This window comes from Falco naumanni, chromosome 8, assembly GCF_017639655.2.
Source record: "Falco naumanni isolate bFalNau1 chromosome 8, bFalNau1.pat, whole genome shotgun sequence".
Taxonomy (NCBI): Eukaryota; Metazoa; Chordata; class Aves; order Falconiformes; family Falconidae; genus Falco; species Falco naumanni.
Window position 1 is genome coordinate 1,458,206 of NC_054061.1, and position 15,233 is coordinate 1,473,438.

At 43.2% G+C, this 15,233-nt stretch overlaps 1 protein-coding gene across 1 annotated transcript in view; it reads right to left on the bottom strand.

Annotated features, from left to right (window-relative positions):
- Nucleotides 1–14,278, bottom strand: part of JAKMIP2 (janus kinase and microtubule interacting protein 2) — a 62,527-nt gene extending 48,249 nt beyond the window's left edge. Inside the window, exon 1 of the mRNA XM_040604657.1 lies at nucleotides 14,153–14,278. The gene's annotated coding sequence lies outside the window, so the exon portion shown is untranslated. The remainder of the gene's footprint in view (nucleotides 1–14,152) is intronic.
- Nucleotides 14,279–15,233: the final 955 nt, after the last annotated feature.

Sequence of the window (15,233 nt, forward strand, 5' to 3'; positions counted from 1 at the left end):
CCCTAACAAGAAGTTCCAATCAAGTATTTATCTACTCGGCTACCAAACTGCAGTTAAAAAAACCCAAACTTACTTGAAATATGAAAAAGTGCCTTCAGTTGAAAACTACTTTACCAGTATGCCTGAACAGTGCTAAAGTAAAAGGGAACTTTGTGACCGACTGCAACAGCAGCAGAAAGTAGAAGACCAGGATGTCTCCCAGGGTAAGTGAATTTGTAAGATGTACTTACAGCTGAGCCTGGGGACTTAGGGAAAAAATAATGAAACAGAATTCTATTTACTCTTAGAATCTTAATCAGCCGTGCTGCCTTTCATCTTGATGAACGAATAAATTAATGTACTAATATTTTTTCTTGCTCTTTGAAAAATGCCACACGCGTACTAGAGTGCTGTAGTGATGCGTTGGCAGTGAGAGGCTGAGAACTCATAGCTCTGGTTTGACTATCAACACTTCAGCTGCGTTAAACAGAATTCAGATTATTCATAATGACATGTCTTAATTTCCTTTCCCCAATGAGATCCACAGAAGCATCATTTAGCCCAATTAAAGTTTAAATAGAAAATAAGGTTTAAAGTAAAACATAATCAAACAGTCCCCTTTGCTGTACAGCTATTGTCTGCCCTAGATGTATATTGAAGATGGGCACAAGTACCCAACTCGCACCTCCGCTGAGTAACCTCTCCAGTGGATGCTTGGGCTCTTTTCAGTGTCACTCCAGCTCTTCATACCACAAACATGAATGCTAGAAGACATATACTGTAATCATAGATGTGTTTTGACACACTAGATTGAGATTCAAATAACTTGGAACAAACTACACAAAACTCTGGCAGTGCAAGCTGCAGAGAACAGAAAATATTCACTAACAGGTGTTGCATTCTTGAAGGGAGATGAATATCATGGTACCACAATTCAAAGCAGTGATTTATCCGATCCAGCCACAGGAGTCCTAAAACATCTTGGGTTATTGTGAAAGACAAGTACAGACTCAGCAGTCTCCTCTCAAAACAGAAAATCCTTTTTCCACATAGAAAAAAAAATATGTATTTTAGCTGAGGGATCTATGAAGTATCTTTGGATTCAAAGCAAAATAAGCAAAATACATCAACTTATGAAGTTAAGTGTGGCTTTGGCTGAATAGCTAGCATAGGCTATAGCTGGTACACAGTGGCTGAACTCTACTTCTGAGAAATCCAGTTTTGTTTGTGTGATACAAGTTTGTCAAGGGAAAAAATGACAACCAATCATGATTATAATTTTCATTTCAAAGAAGTGTTTGTTTTAAATCCAAGCATATATCTACACATAAAATATATAGTGAAGTATTTTGGATAATTGTATCACCCCAGGTTTCTGTTTTATGAGGCATATCACGCCGCTTTTTAGGCGTATTACTGATTTCTGGAGTTCAATGTGGTACACACAACACTTCGCTTTATCAAGAAGCATCGGGTCAAAACATTGCAGAATACAATAAATTCTGCTCAGGCATAGTTTTACGATCTCATTCCACATGGTGGAATTTCAAACATTTAACACATTTTCTGCCTTTCCAATGCAGGAGGTAAATCATACCAATTATTTTACCACTTCTGTAACAAAATAAAGTGTTAGCTGTATTTCCAACTATGGTATTTGCTCCCAGTTACTAACAGGATAAAACAAAGTGTATGCATAACTGTGAGAAAGTGTTATTCATGGACTTTGAGCCCCACATAGGGATATGCCCCATGTAATTTTATCACATCCCACAACGATAAGACGCAAGAGCAATAATAAGATGGGAAAGGTATATGGTTTTAAACTGAAAGAGGAGAGATTTAGATTAGGTAGTAGGAAGGAATTCTTCATTCTGAAGATGATGAGGCACTGCAACAGGTTGCCCAGAGAATCTGTGGATGCTCCATCCCTGGGAGTGTTCATGGTCAGGTAGAATGGAGCTTTAAGCAGCTTGATCTAGTGAAAGATGTCCTAAATGATCTTTAAAGATCCCTTCCAACCAAAACCATTCTATGGTTCTATGACCTGAAGACAGTGATGTTTTCCTGGCTAGGTGTTGAGAGATTTCCTGAACTTCTGTGTTTCCTAGACCGCTCTTCAGTAGCGCTACATTTTCAACTTGTAGAATCAGAGTTTGCAGACTTCTAATTTGGGCAGTAGTTTGGCAACTCCCATATAGACATAGGAAATTTGATGCTGTTTTTCTTGAGCACCGCACAGATTATTTCTGTCAAGTCTTAAGTGACAGAGGACAGTGTTTTACTAGAACTGGATCAGATGTTTCAGTTACTTGCTAATACATTGACTGTTCCCTGACATCCATACCTTTTTCCAGGTCCTTGAAAACAGTTATTTTAACAACACACACATTAAAAACTATTATTCTACTTTCTGTCTCTCCTACCTGCAAAGGAGATGATAGAAGATTCCCCCCACCCTCAAATGGCATCTCCATCTTAAGCCTACGCACATCCCTAACGTATTATTCTGGCACAGCAAAGGTCTGTATAAAAATTTGAAGTTCTTCTTAGTGATCAAAATCTTTACTAAAAAATATGAAACTACACTTCATGGAGGAAATTTTCATTATTAGCCATCTAGGAGACTTACTGGGCATCCCGTATGTACTGTTCATACAGTTGTGAAATAGATATATGGCCTTTTGCCAGTAAACATTCTCTTCAGGCATCCAATTTTAAAGACCCAAAGGAAAATGTATTGCCGTTTTGACAGGCTATGCCCACCAGGAGGTTTAAGTGTATACGGTGTTTTTGAAAACACATTTGCTTGTATAGAAATCAAAAACTAGTAGTTTCAGCAGCCACTAACTGTTATTCCTCGGCATCGCTCAATAGTTAATGTATCTCAAATATGAGCATTACATAAATTACTTGATGGCAAATGCCCCTCTTCTAGTACTTCTCAGAGGCCCATGTGTCCATGGGAGGGGAAATAGAAATGTATTCCCAATTGATGAGACAGTGCACCCCACTACCACAAGGGCAAAAGAGGATCAGACACCTGTGCATCTTCGCACATACTGAAAAATTGCACAGTTCTTCAATGGATGATAGCTCCTTTTAGACAGGAGGTATCCTTCATCACTTTTGGAAGCAATAGTTTAGATACAGGCAGTGGCACATGTACAATAAACAAAGAGACAAATCATGCTAAACATAGATTAGGCTAGGATTAGGAATACAAAATGTTGACCAAGAGACAAGCATGTATTTATGCATTAAAAAGCCACATGGAAGTCCACTGTCATAACAGTATTTACTAATACGCAGCACAAAAAGCATAATATTTTGTCATATCGCTAAAAGTAATGAGAAACATTAGGCTTGTGGCTTTGTTTCCAAACCTAGCAGTGTTATGCTTTATTTTCTTGGTCAACATCATTTACTTCTTTGTCCCCCCAAAGACCCCAGCATCATCAATAAAGAAAATAATTATCTGCACAACGCATCTTCACAGATCCCCATAAGTTCACAATATGACCCTATTAATCATCTGGCTGCATCTGTCCCTAAAATTGTACTGACCCTGTTGAGTCTGAAGGCATGGAATTCTAGACCAGATCATGATTAATACTGTAAGACAAATCCGCTCTGTGTAATTTCTAAATCTCTTCCCTTCTCAGCATTAAAAAAATTAGAAAGTCCTGCAGGATGAGGGGGAGGGAGGAAAAGGGGTCAAATCTAAGTAGGTTTCAATACAGTCTCAAAATCTAGAGTTGGTTTAAAAAAAAAAAATCATAATTTATGTAGTGTGGGAAGTCCTGAAAATTAAGAATTTCCCTGCCGAACAGAAAAGAAATTGAAACTTTGATATTTCTTTTTTGGAAATACTGAAATGGTCTTATTAAATTGTCCTGCTATTGTGAAATCAATGCGTCATTGTTGAGAATACTACTTTGATTTATAAACTGTCACACTTAAAAATGAAACAGCTGTGTCAAAACCAAGCAACTCCATCAAACCAAGCACTAATTAAATGTTGTTGAAAACTGTAGCAAAAGGGATGCTTCAGTTCACACCACCTGTGAGTTCTGTAAAGATTTATTTACCAAATCTGACATCAACTAGTTGGCAGAACAGTTTTTACAGCATAAAGAAAAAAAATCTTAATAGATAGCAACCACTTTTCACCAGCTTCCATTCTTGCGCTGATCTATAGAGTTGCCAGAAAGACTTGCTTCCTTCATGAATAAGGAAAGCAGACTGAAGAAGCTGCAAACCCTTGTCCGGTTGGATTCCAACGTGCAGTATCACCAAACATACACTTCAAATCAAATCAACGTTGCATGCTAACTCTGGAAAAAACTCTGCCTCCATGTAAGTTATTGTCAGGCCAGCCCCTTGCCAAGTTTGGATTTTGTGGTCTCACTGAACCTAGGCTGCAGTTCAGAACCTCATCAGCATTTCTATAAGTGCTAATGCTCCCCTTGTAGCAGCAGAGTAAGGTGTTTAATGCACATATGCTCGCTATCCATACTAGTATACTTGACTCTGTGAGGCTTATCAAAAAAGAAAACTTATCAATGGACTCGCGATTTCCAGAGTGGGAGGTCAGTTTCAGCTGCTCCGTGCATGGGAGGGCAGCAGAAATGCAAGTAAACACTGCGCAGTTCAGCACAACTGACACTGACAATCACTACTCAACAGTATTTAAAAGTTAATAGCTCAGTGAACTGTTAGTATTAACCTGTTCCACCAACAACGAGAAACATGGCACATGTGACCAAGTATTCTTCCTTACTCCCAGCACTATTCAGTGATATCCAGCGTGATATTCACCCTTCTCAGAAGTCACTACCACAAAGAAAAAAATACTTCAGAAAGGATGTTGGTGCAAGCATCAGCTCTTATCTTCTGTCCTCAAGAGATCAACTGGTCACCTGTAACAGAGCAGACTAATCTGCTTTTCATTCTCTGACTGAATCCTCCAAAATCTGCAAAGTCCAGGAGGAAGTTTCTGGGGATAACACAGCACCTAAAATATTAGGGAAGGCCTATCACAAATTCTTGAACTGTCTCGTTTGTCTAATCACCTATGTTCTACTAAAGAGGAACCTGTCATGTGGGCAAGTCATTTTATCACCACTGAACAAGTTGCTTGTATCTGAAATTGCACTTAAAGGAAAATGCTTTTATTTTTCTTGCCCACAGAATGGTCTCATGCCACCTGATCTCATGCTAAGGGTCATATTTCTATTTCACTTATATTTAAATTTTCTGCTTTCTGAGGGCATGAGCAGACAGGGACCACAAGTCATACACATGTGCCTTCCCAAAGCCCTGCTACCAGACACACAGCTCTGCTCAAGGAGAGGGTGACATTCATTCCACTGTGAAGTGGATTTAGCTATGTGAACAAACAGAAACTCTAACCTAAACTTGTTTTCCTCAGGGCCCAGAGCCAGCACTTCAACTCTTGCCATGGAAAGGATTAACATGCTAATTTCAGAACTCCGCTGACCCAACTCTCCTCCAGAAAAGGGTGCTGGGATTCAGGTGAGGTAATCCTAACATCAGGGGATTTTCCAAATAGAGACTGTAGATCCAAGCACCCTGGCTCTAGACCCCAACACTGATTCTAGAACCAGAAGTTCAGAACACAGCAACTCAGAACGCCAAATCGAGCCGTTACGCCTTTCCATCAACTACAGAAGCCTGAGGGCAGTTCAGGGATAAACACTAACACCCACCCCTATGTCAGACAAAAAGACAACGTCTTCTGCAAGCTTTAGACAAATAAAACTCTGCGGCCTTTAGTAGTTCTTTCCCTGGGTTTGGAGGTTCTTAATGCAAATTAAGAAAACTAATGCAAATACCACTGTGAAGGTTTTTCATCCTCAGCAAATCCCTGTGGCCCTGCTTTATTTCACCATCTCTGCCAATGATCTGGAACAATTTTGAGAGACATTTTCCACTCCCACAAAATGGTGACACTCTCTTGGAACTGGAGTAGTAGTTCCAGTCTTACCTGCTGGAAATTTCATTCCAGTAGCCAGACTGGATCCATGCTTGTTCATTGATCTGGTCTTAATATTTTAAGGAAATAACATTTCCACATAAGCCAATTCCCATCACTGCAACAATTCTGTTAGCTACAAGGGGAACACTGGCCATACACAATTCCCTATCTCCCCCAAACCTGTCTCGTTTTGCTAGTGGGATTCAAACAAATCCAAAATTAAGGTTTTGGGTTTTATTTACCAGGTTTCACCTATGCTTTCCGTTATTTCAGAATAAAATTCAAGCCCTAGTTATCACATTCCACACTGCGTGTGTTATACCACATAACAGAATACATGATTCATGAAAACCATGGTTAAAAACCCGATTTATATTATTTCAGTACAAAATTATAATTCAACATCCCAATAACAACCCAAAAACTCAGCTCAGACTTGCTGCAAATATTTGCAGCATTTACACAATTCTGTTCTGTATTTCATCTTTTATTCCACCAAATGGTGATAAACAGCACTTCAGAACAGATCCTAACCACCCCCTGCTTTTGACTGCACAAAAATCACAGTACTGTAGTAGATTTTTAATCAATACCACAACAATTTTCAGGAATATTAAAATACCTTTAGAACAGAACTGGCAATATCCCTTAGATTCAGGGCTCTCTCTGCACAAGGAATGCAGGATGAACCTGATGCTGCCAGGCCACTCACGCTAAAATTGCCATTGGCCCTCACTCTAAAACATGAACCAAAAAACCCTATCCAAGTTGCTGGCGGCTCCATGGAAACAGTCAAAAGGGGACAGAAGCATTATTGTTATCCGCAGCAAAGCTGAGGAGATTTGTTAAACCAATATTCTAGTATTCTGTGGCTAAAATACCATCTGTCTCTTTTTCATACAATTATTTCCCTAGAAGTTCCCATAAACAGGATGCACGCTGAGAAGAACACTACCAGTGAAAACACACAATCTTGCCCTGTCCTAAAAGAAAATGGAATTTTTCCGGAATTGATATTTTTCAGCATGAGATGTACATGGACACAGATTAGACACACTTTAAGAATGGTGGGATTGTCCAGAAAAGGATGGACTCTATCAACCTGCCCAGCTCCTTGCTAGACGAGGGCCTAAGAAAACATGTCAGTGGTTTTGTTCTCTCAGCATTATTCAAGGCCTGTTCTTAGTTTACTGAAAAGATGCTTTTGTAAATGTATTTTATGCAAGTACGGTCGCACAGCCACTGCCAGAGACAACATGTACAGCCAGAAACAGAAACACTGCGGTTCCTGAAGTTTATAGTACCAGGCTCTCCTCTCCTTTCTTTGATTTTGATTGTAACAAGCCAGCAAAACCACATTTTAACTGAAATGCATATAAACAAGAAAAAAACAATGACAGAACGTTCACGTCCCATATCTTTCTCCTGGAAATGCCTCCTTTTCTTTCTAAGGCCATAACCATGATTACCTATTGTCTTACAGGTATCACAGGAGGATATTTTATGTCCAGTACTAAAAAGTATTAAAGAGGATTAACTTGTGAAAGTTTTTGCCGTTTTATCTCAGGTCTTGCTAAAGCCAATAAAACTAGAGAAATATGTCAAAATAAATCAGAAAAAATCTGCATTCTGGCCTCCTGCATTCACTTGTAGCAGCTTAGATCTCTACAATGAAGTGTTCTAGACACCTTACTTCCAACCAGATTACTACCATCTCACAGTTTCTTATCAGCTTGCAGTTCAATATAACTTCAAAACATGTATTCTCTTTTCCCACCATATCACCATCAACGCCTTGCAGAACCTTGTGTACATGTTGCTCTAATTTCCCACGTCCTGTATCCCTCTTGCCCTTTCTGTTTTCTTGGAAAAGAATCTGAACATTCTACCCATCACCAGGGAAGTTTGGCAAAAACTAAGCCAACATGAATTACAGTTTGTGTGTTCACATCAGCTTTTCAGCAGAAATATGTATGTGAACATCCCATTAGCAATTTCTATCCATCTTCCAGAGTCAAAATACCTTTAAAAATATAAACATTACAAGCAACATTCACTAGAAAGATTCAAGAGTTGTTCTTTTTCATTCTGAATTGTTGTGGTTCTCACCCTTCTATCATATGTTGAAAGGTTGGCTCCTTCAACATCCCTAAGGTCTGTAAGCTCTTTAACAATGGTCCAAAACAAGACTTTCACCAGGTAACATCAGAAATCTTTTTCATCAATGACATTGATCAGCTGAGGGATTATAATAGTAGTAACTGTCACTCCCTGCTCTCTCAACAAATCAAATCAAAGCATACCAAGTAACCTTTTCAAGTAACACCATACACGCTCACTTAAGTATCTCTACTTGTAATGGGAAGAACAGGAATCGACAAATAAACAACCAGGAAAAAGTGAAACTCACGTTAAATGTAGAAGTTATCCTTACAGTCTACTACCCATGAAATTTACACGATGATTTTTACCTGAACTGCACCGCTTTAAAAATGGAAGCATCAGCTAGTATAGATCAGGGGAGCCGCATTCTCCTCCCATGTAAGCTGGGATGGGTCAGATTCTCAACTGGCAAAGGTGTACGCATGAAACAGCGCCCATTAAACCCAGCTGAGATGCTGGTTCATACGTGACAAAGTACAAAAAAACCTAAAATATTTCACCTGTAAGACATTCAGGATACTGTCCTGAACACACAGATTTCCATTAAGGCTGCATCTGAAACCAGAATTCACAGTAATTTCAGAGAGATTAAGCTATTGTATGTAATTTCAAATCAATTTCCAAGGGCAATTCATTGAGTTCACCTAACAGGCTACCACGCAGATCACTGACTGCATATTCCAAAAAAATGGTAACATGTAGGTCATTCTGTGACCCACAAAAACATATGACACAATTCAAAAGGGATCTGCTCACACTGAACCTTGCAAACATGGGCTGAACACCACTAGGTCAGTAATACTTACTGCTGGATATGCATGGATGTTTATTAGCTCTCAGTTGTGCCTCTGAAACACTTAGGAGACACCCTCTAAACCTACAGGTTTATTCCTGAAAGCACTTCCAAATTAATTAATGCAAACTTTTGCTTAGTTATAAACCACCAAATAGTCACCAACACTGTTGCTCTTTCAGCTGTAAATAATTGCACATTCTTCAAGTCAACAGTCCCATCAGAGAGGGAAGATGAGAAGGGGATATCACTAAGGGTTGCATTAAATCAAAGCAGATTCTCCTCGCCAATTCTCAAAACCCGACTACATCTCATTTTGTTCTTTGCCAATGCACAGAGACAGAATACAGAAGTTTGCAGAACCTTAAATATTAAGTACAAATAAATACAGTGTAAAAAACCCCAAGGACTTATCTATGAATAACAGAACTTCAGGAACAAAAACAGCACTCATATTCATGAAAATTTAAGTGTCTATTATGTATTAATACAATTTAAGGCTTTATAAAATTCATCACTAACATATCTGTACACCAGGCCTACCCCAAATACATATAAAACAGTACAGTATTGATTCTAATTAATTTTTATCACCGGTACTATTAAGAGTTACAAAGATTTTGCATACACATAGAAATTAATAAAGAAAAATTTCTGCATCCATTTAAAAAAATAGGGGGAGGGGGGCAGGAAATCAATTTTAGCAAACCAGCACACACACAGGGGGGGAAAAGCCCTATATCCAGAAGCCCTGACTCCACCATTTCTCCCAACTTTATTTGCTCATTCATTACTGATTACCCTAAACCACCTGGGACCTCAATGCAATTTCCAACAGCTGTTTCTTCTTCTCAGTTTTAATTTCCATGTTACTTAGACCTTTTGTTTACAGTCTATGCAATGTAAGGTTTAACAAGTCTTTCCCTTAAACACTTAAGAATAATATAATAAACAATTTCAAAAAAATTCAACAACTGTCTTGACAAATGGAGCACAGGTGTTAAACGGTAACTGTGAGGTATTACTGGTGGAGATGGAAGGAATGCATAAAGTGAAAATGGGAGACAACATGCATTTTAGCATCAATTAATTCAAATAATTCATTTTTTTATTTTTTATAAATAAAAAACTCTGAGATAATGTTATGCTTTGCATTATCATTTTTAACATAAAAGACGACCTGGCATGCCATAGCAGATATTCTATCTAAACAATTTTTTCAAGTACATCACTTTGCTTTATTATTCATCATAGAGAGATATTTCATCCAAAGTTAGAAATGGAATTGTGCTCTATCCAGCCTTCATTTGTATTCCTTATTTTTTGGTGTTTGTTAAACTGTTAACTAAGAGGATTTCATTATGCAGCTGTGAACTAAAAGGTTTGCTGCATTCAGTTGCCTCTTTCTCAACCATGCTATGTAGATGGTCACGTACATCAGTTCACTTTGCTTCTCTTCTGACAATAGCTGATTTAGACTATTTAACATAGAAAACTGGCTGTGATGTCTAAATGCAATATTCCAGATAAAACACAGGTCCTAAAGTTTCCAGGATGCCTGACAGCGTCTCAGCTACGCAACAGCGACCCAAACGCATGGCAAGCAAATCATACAGCACCATCAATTTTGGTGAGATAAGCTGAAAGCCTGCATTCCTGTAAGTGCTTACATGCAATTATTTTTCCTTTAAAGTTCACTGGATGTTTTAGAATCCAGACTGCAGAACATGACCCACGCTGTTTTTCTGTCATTTACAAAGAAGCTGTATTTATGCTCATTTAACTTGACAGCATTCAGTGTGGCTAGACCATAGAGCTTTTTAATGACATTTCCAACATGCTGTTGAATTTTCTATATAGAGCCCCACCTCCTGAGGCAAAGATTGCTAGTCCTCATATTTTAAAGGAGAAATTCAAATAGATCTATAAAAACTTGAAGTACTACAAAAACTACATTTTTCTGCCCTCATGGATTCTGGATATTGAGTGCTGACAACACAGAGAATTGCGCAGATGCTTTGCACAGATGTAGACAATTACTAAAGAGATAGCAGCAGAGAATCCATCTCTGAGAATGGGAAGATAAATTTCGTCTAATCTGGTGAAGATCAGATCTTCAAGTGATACAGATTTATAGCGGAACTTTGAAGCAGTTACCTGCTGGGAATCTGAGCAAGCTATCGATTTAGAAACACATTAACACAAACATGTCATTGTAAATTCAAGTAAAATAATTGGGCAAAAACATTTGTTCTGTAGTCTTGTAATGCAAATATCACATTTCCATGCACAAAGATTAAAAAGAAATCTGATGGAACCCAGAAGATACAAAGAATGACTGACTAGAAAGTCACAGGTATCTAGTAAGGACTATTTTGCTGCCTTACAATTTCACAAACCAAACAGAAAGCACAACTATCAACCACAATGAAAACCAATCACGACTCAGTAGTGAAAGTCAAAAAGCATCTTCAGTCTCCCACAGTTTGGTTAAAAAGAAGGGACAGGGGGGAAGATGCTATAATTAACAAACTATTTGGATTTCAGTTGCTCACAGTTACACCTGGGTTATACCAGCCTTATGACAGTAGAATCCATCACCATACCTTTTTTACAGTTGGAGGACTTTTTAAACCACAGTATCAATGGTCTATCAAATGGATGAATAGAAATAAAAATTGAAAATTATTCTGGGATCATTTTGCCAGTTACATTTCACAATATTTTCCTGACTTGAATACCCTGAGGTCACTTATCCTTTGTAATGACAAAGAAATTATGCAGCATCTTTCCAGCTACATTAATTAAGGTCCTGATACTAATACGTACGTCTACCAGAACCCAGCACACATTTACAAATTACAATAGCCGATCACCTCCTTAACACACAGCCATCCTTTAGCTGTACCTTAGGTTCAATTCCTAATAAGCAGGGTACAAAAGTTCTTATTCAGAAGATTATTTAGCTGGGAATGGCCTCTGGAAGCAGAGGCATTATCAGAAGCCCTCAAAGGTTACAGGGAGGAGGTTTTCAGAAGGGAGGCTGAGGCAATGCATTAGCATTTGCAGTATCACAGAGCCTGAAGTTAGGCTTGGGGGTGGATGCTGTGGAAGTACCTGGCTCGAAAGGGCCACGTTCCTCTACCTTAGATGCTAATAGTCAGTCCAAGATTAGCAAGTCAAAAAGGCGGCAGCATCTGCCACTGGCAGCCTGGTCCTCTCAGCTAGGAGCTCTGCTGACAACCAGAGAATCCTAGCAGTCCGCCACACTGCCACAGCTCTGGGAAAGGGATAAGGCCAAAGAGGCAATCACATCCACAGCTCCTGGCAGCCAGGCAACTCCGATGGAAATCCCAACAGCAGCTTTCCAGCTTTTCCCCCAAGGCTCCTCCTCGGGACTGTGCTCACTGTGGAAGCAAGGGTGGAACTGGCTGCAACCCAATTAACTTGATTAGAGTCACAGGCTATCTCGAGTTGGAAGGTACCCATAAGGATCATTAAGTCCAACTCCCTGCACCTTGCAGGACCAGGTAAAACTAAACCATACAAAACTAAGACTGTCATCCAGACTCTCCTTGAACTCTGACAGGCTTGGTGCCATGATGACTTCCCTGGAGAGCCTGTTCCAGCAACCGACCACCCTCTCCACAAAGAGCCTGATGTCCATCCAACCTGAACTTCCCCTGGCACAGCCTCACCCCATTCCCCCATGTCCTGTCACTGCTCACCTCAGAGGAGGTCAGCACCCCCCTCTCGCTGCCCTCCTTGAGGAAGCTGCACGATGTGATGAAGCCACCCTTCGGTCTTCTCTTCTTCAAGCTGAACAAGCCAAGTGACCTCAACCACTCCTCGTAAGGCTTGTTCTCAAGGCTTTCACCAGCTTGGCCACCCTCCTCTGGACACACCAGCAGCCTGATGTCCTACTGAGGCACCCATAGTGTCTCTCCATTGCTGCAGAATTACTTATAGACCACTCATGTCTTACGTCCTCCTCGACAATTACCAGCTAACCGCTCTCAGACTCCACCAATATTGTAACCATTCCCAGAGAACCTCTTCAAATCACCAGATATCCACCTCACTCAAGCACCAATCTGAAACTGGTTGGGTGCCAGCAAAGCTAGTGTTCACAGTACAGCAGGCCTGGAACGGAAATTTGTATGTCGAGCAGCAGGCCAGATCAATAGAAGCAAAGCCTGAGTCAGAGCAGAAGCAATAAATCTTGTATTATTGTTTGAAAAGGGACAAGCCAGTCTCCTGATGGGCTACCCAGGCCCGAGATGAGCACTAGTGCAGAATTTGACCCAGTAAACGGGAGACACTGAGAACGGGACTCCAAGTGGCACCTTATAGCGATGCACAGGACAGCATCAGAATGCAAATGTTTGAAAAAAAAAAATACATCTCATTCATGTTTTCCTCACAAGAGCTCAAATTAAACTTTTAAAATATATACCTATGTCCTCAGCATCTTTCATATACTTGCATTCACAGCACAAAAAATAGAAGCGGACTGCAAAGGAGCATTCAGCGCCATACGCCAGCCCAAACGCCCATCTCTGGCAGTCCAAAGTAGCCATAAGGAAACCGAGGGATGGCAATCCGGTCACGCAAGGGTAAATCGCACACCAGCCCAAGAGGCACGTTTCAGCAGCTAATGGCTGGGGACGAAGGCATGTGCTACACGTACAAAGGGATTCATCTTGCGGGGTCTGCGCTTGCACACACCCGCCGGGGGAAACACCCGCCCGGCACCCCCCGACACGCACGGGTGCATTGCTAAGAAGACACGCCGGGCACGACCCCCGGGGCGACACCGCGTGTGTAAATGGCACCGGCGAAGATGCGCCGCGAGCCAAGATGCCCGCGGGGCGCGTGCCCCGAGAGCCGCCCCGGCCACGCCGCGCCCAGGCCTGGCCCAGCCGCCCGCCGCCCCCGCCGGGCACGGCCGCTCCTTTGTGGCCGCGGCCCCTCGGCAGCGGCGGGGCCGACAATGCCCGGCCCGCCGCAGTGGTGCGGGGCCGGTAGCGGCTGGGCGGCTCCGTGCGGCGCTGCGGGCTGCGTCCTGCCGCGCCTCTCCCTCCGCCCCGTCACCGGCCCCGGCTCCCTCCATCGCCCCCGCACCGCCCCCCCGCTCCCGCCACCGCCCTCGCCCCGGCCCGCCGCTGCCGGCCGGGGTCATTGTTCCGCCGCCGCGGGGCCCGGCCGCCGCTCACCGTGCCGCGGCCAGGAGAGGATGCCGAGCGGCGATGGACGAGCGCGGCGCATCCATCTTCCAGCCGCCGCGGCGGCTCCAGCGCCAAGCCCCGGGTCCTCCTGCGCGCCGACGCTGAGGGCGGCAGCCCGCCCGCCCCGCCGCCTCCCCGCGGCGGAGGCCTGCGCTGCCGGGCCGGGGTCTGCGGCAGGCCCCGCCCCGCGCCGCAGCGCGCCCGGCCGCCATGGCAACGCCGCGGCGCTGAGGGGAGCCGCAGGCCCGGCGGATGCAGCGCCCGCCCAGGCCGCCCGCGGCCCCCTCGGGCCGACCCCCGGCGTGGGGCTGACCCGGCTGTCAGGCACCGGGCGGGGCGGCCGGAGACCCGCAGGGGCCGGGCCTGGCGGTGCCCACCCGACGGCGGCTGAGGGCGGCGGCCCCGGCCCTCGGAGGGCAACACGAAGACTCCACAGCCCCCGGGGCCCGCGGCCGTTGTGTAGGCCGGACCGAGGGGGGGTCCCGCCGCCCCCCACCCGTGGCCGCGCCTCGGGCCCGGAGACTCCCGCCCGAAGAAGGAGCCGTCGAGGAGACGGGTGCTGGACAGTGCTCCACGGGGCCTCGGTACATGGCATCTCGCAGCGCTCCGGGGAGCGCCCCAGCCCGGGCCGAGCGAACGAGAGCTGGAACCTGAATAAACTGCAGCAGCGGCCCTGCGGCCTGCGCGCCACCCAGACACCCGTGAGCAGGCCCAGCGCTGGCCGAGGGGCCCCGCGCCTCGAGTTCGTCAGAAGCTGCCTCATCTCCATCCTTCTGAAGGATGACCCTGGAAGAGGCTGGTAGGCAGACAGTAATGAACACATCAGGAATTCCAATCGTTATCCTTTTGGCACTTTATGGATAAGTACCGCTATCAGACCTGGTCAGATAAGGTGTTAGTTCTGCAAAAATAGTCACTTCTTTTTGTGGCCAAAGTGAAGGCAAACGCAGTATTCTGGGTTTTTTTTTCCTAACCACAGCAACATGCAAGAAAAAACATTTTTGGAAACTAAAGGGTAGTTTGGTTGGGTACTGGGTTTGCAGCTTATCTCCATTCTATAAAGTTGTTC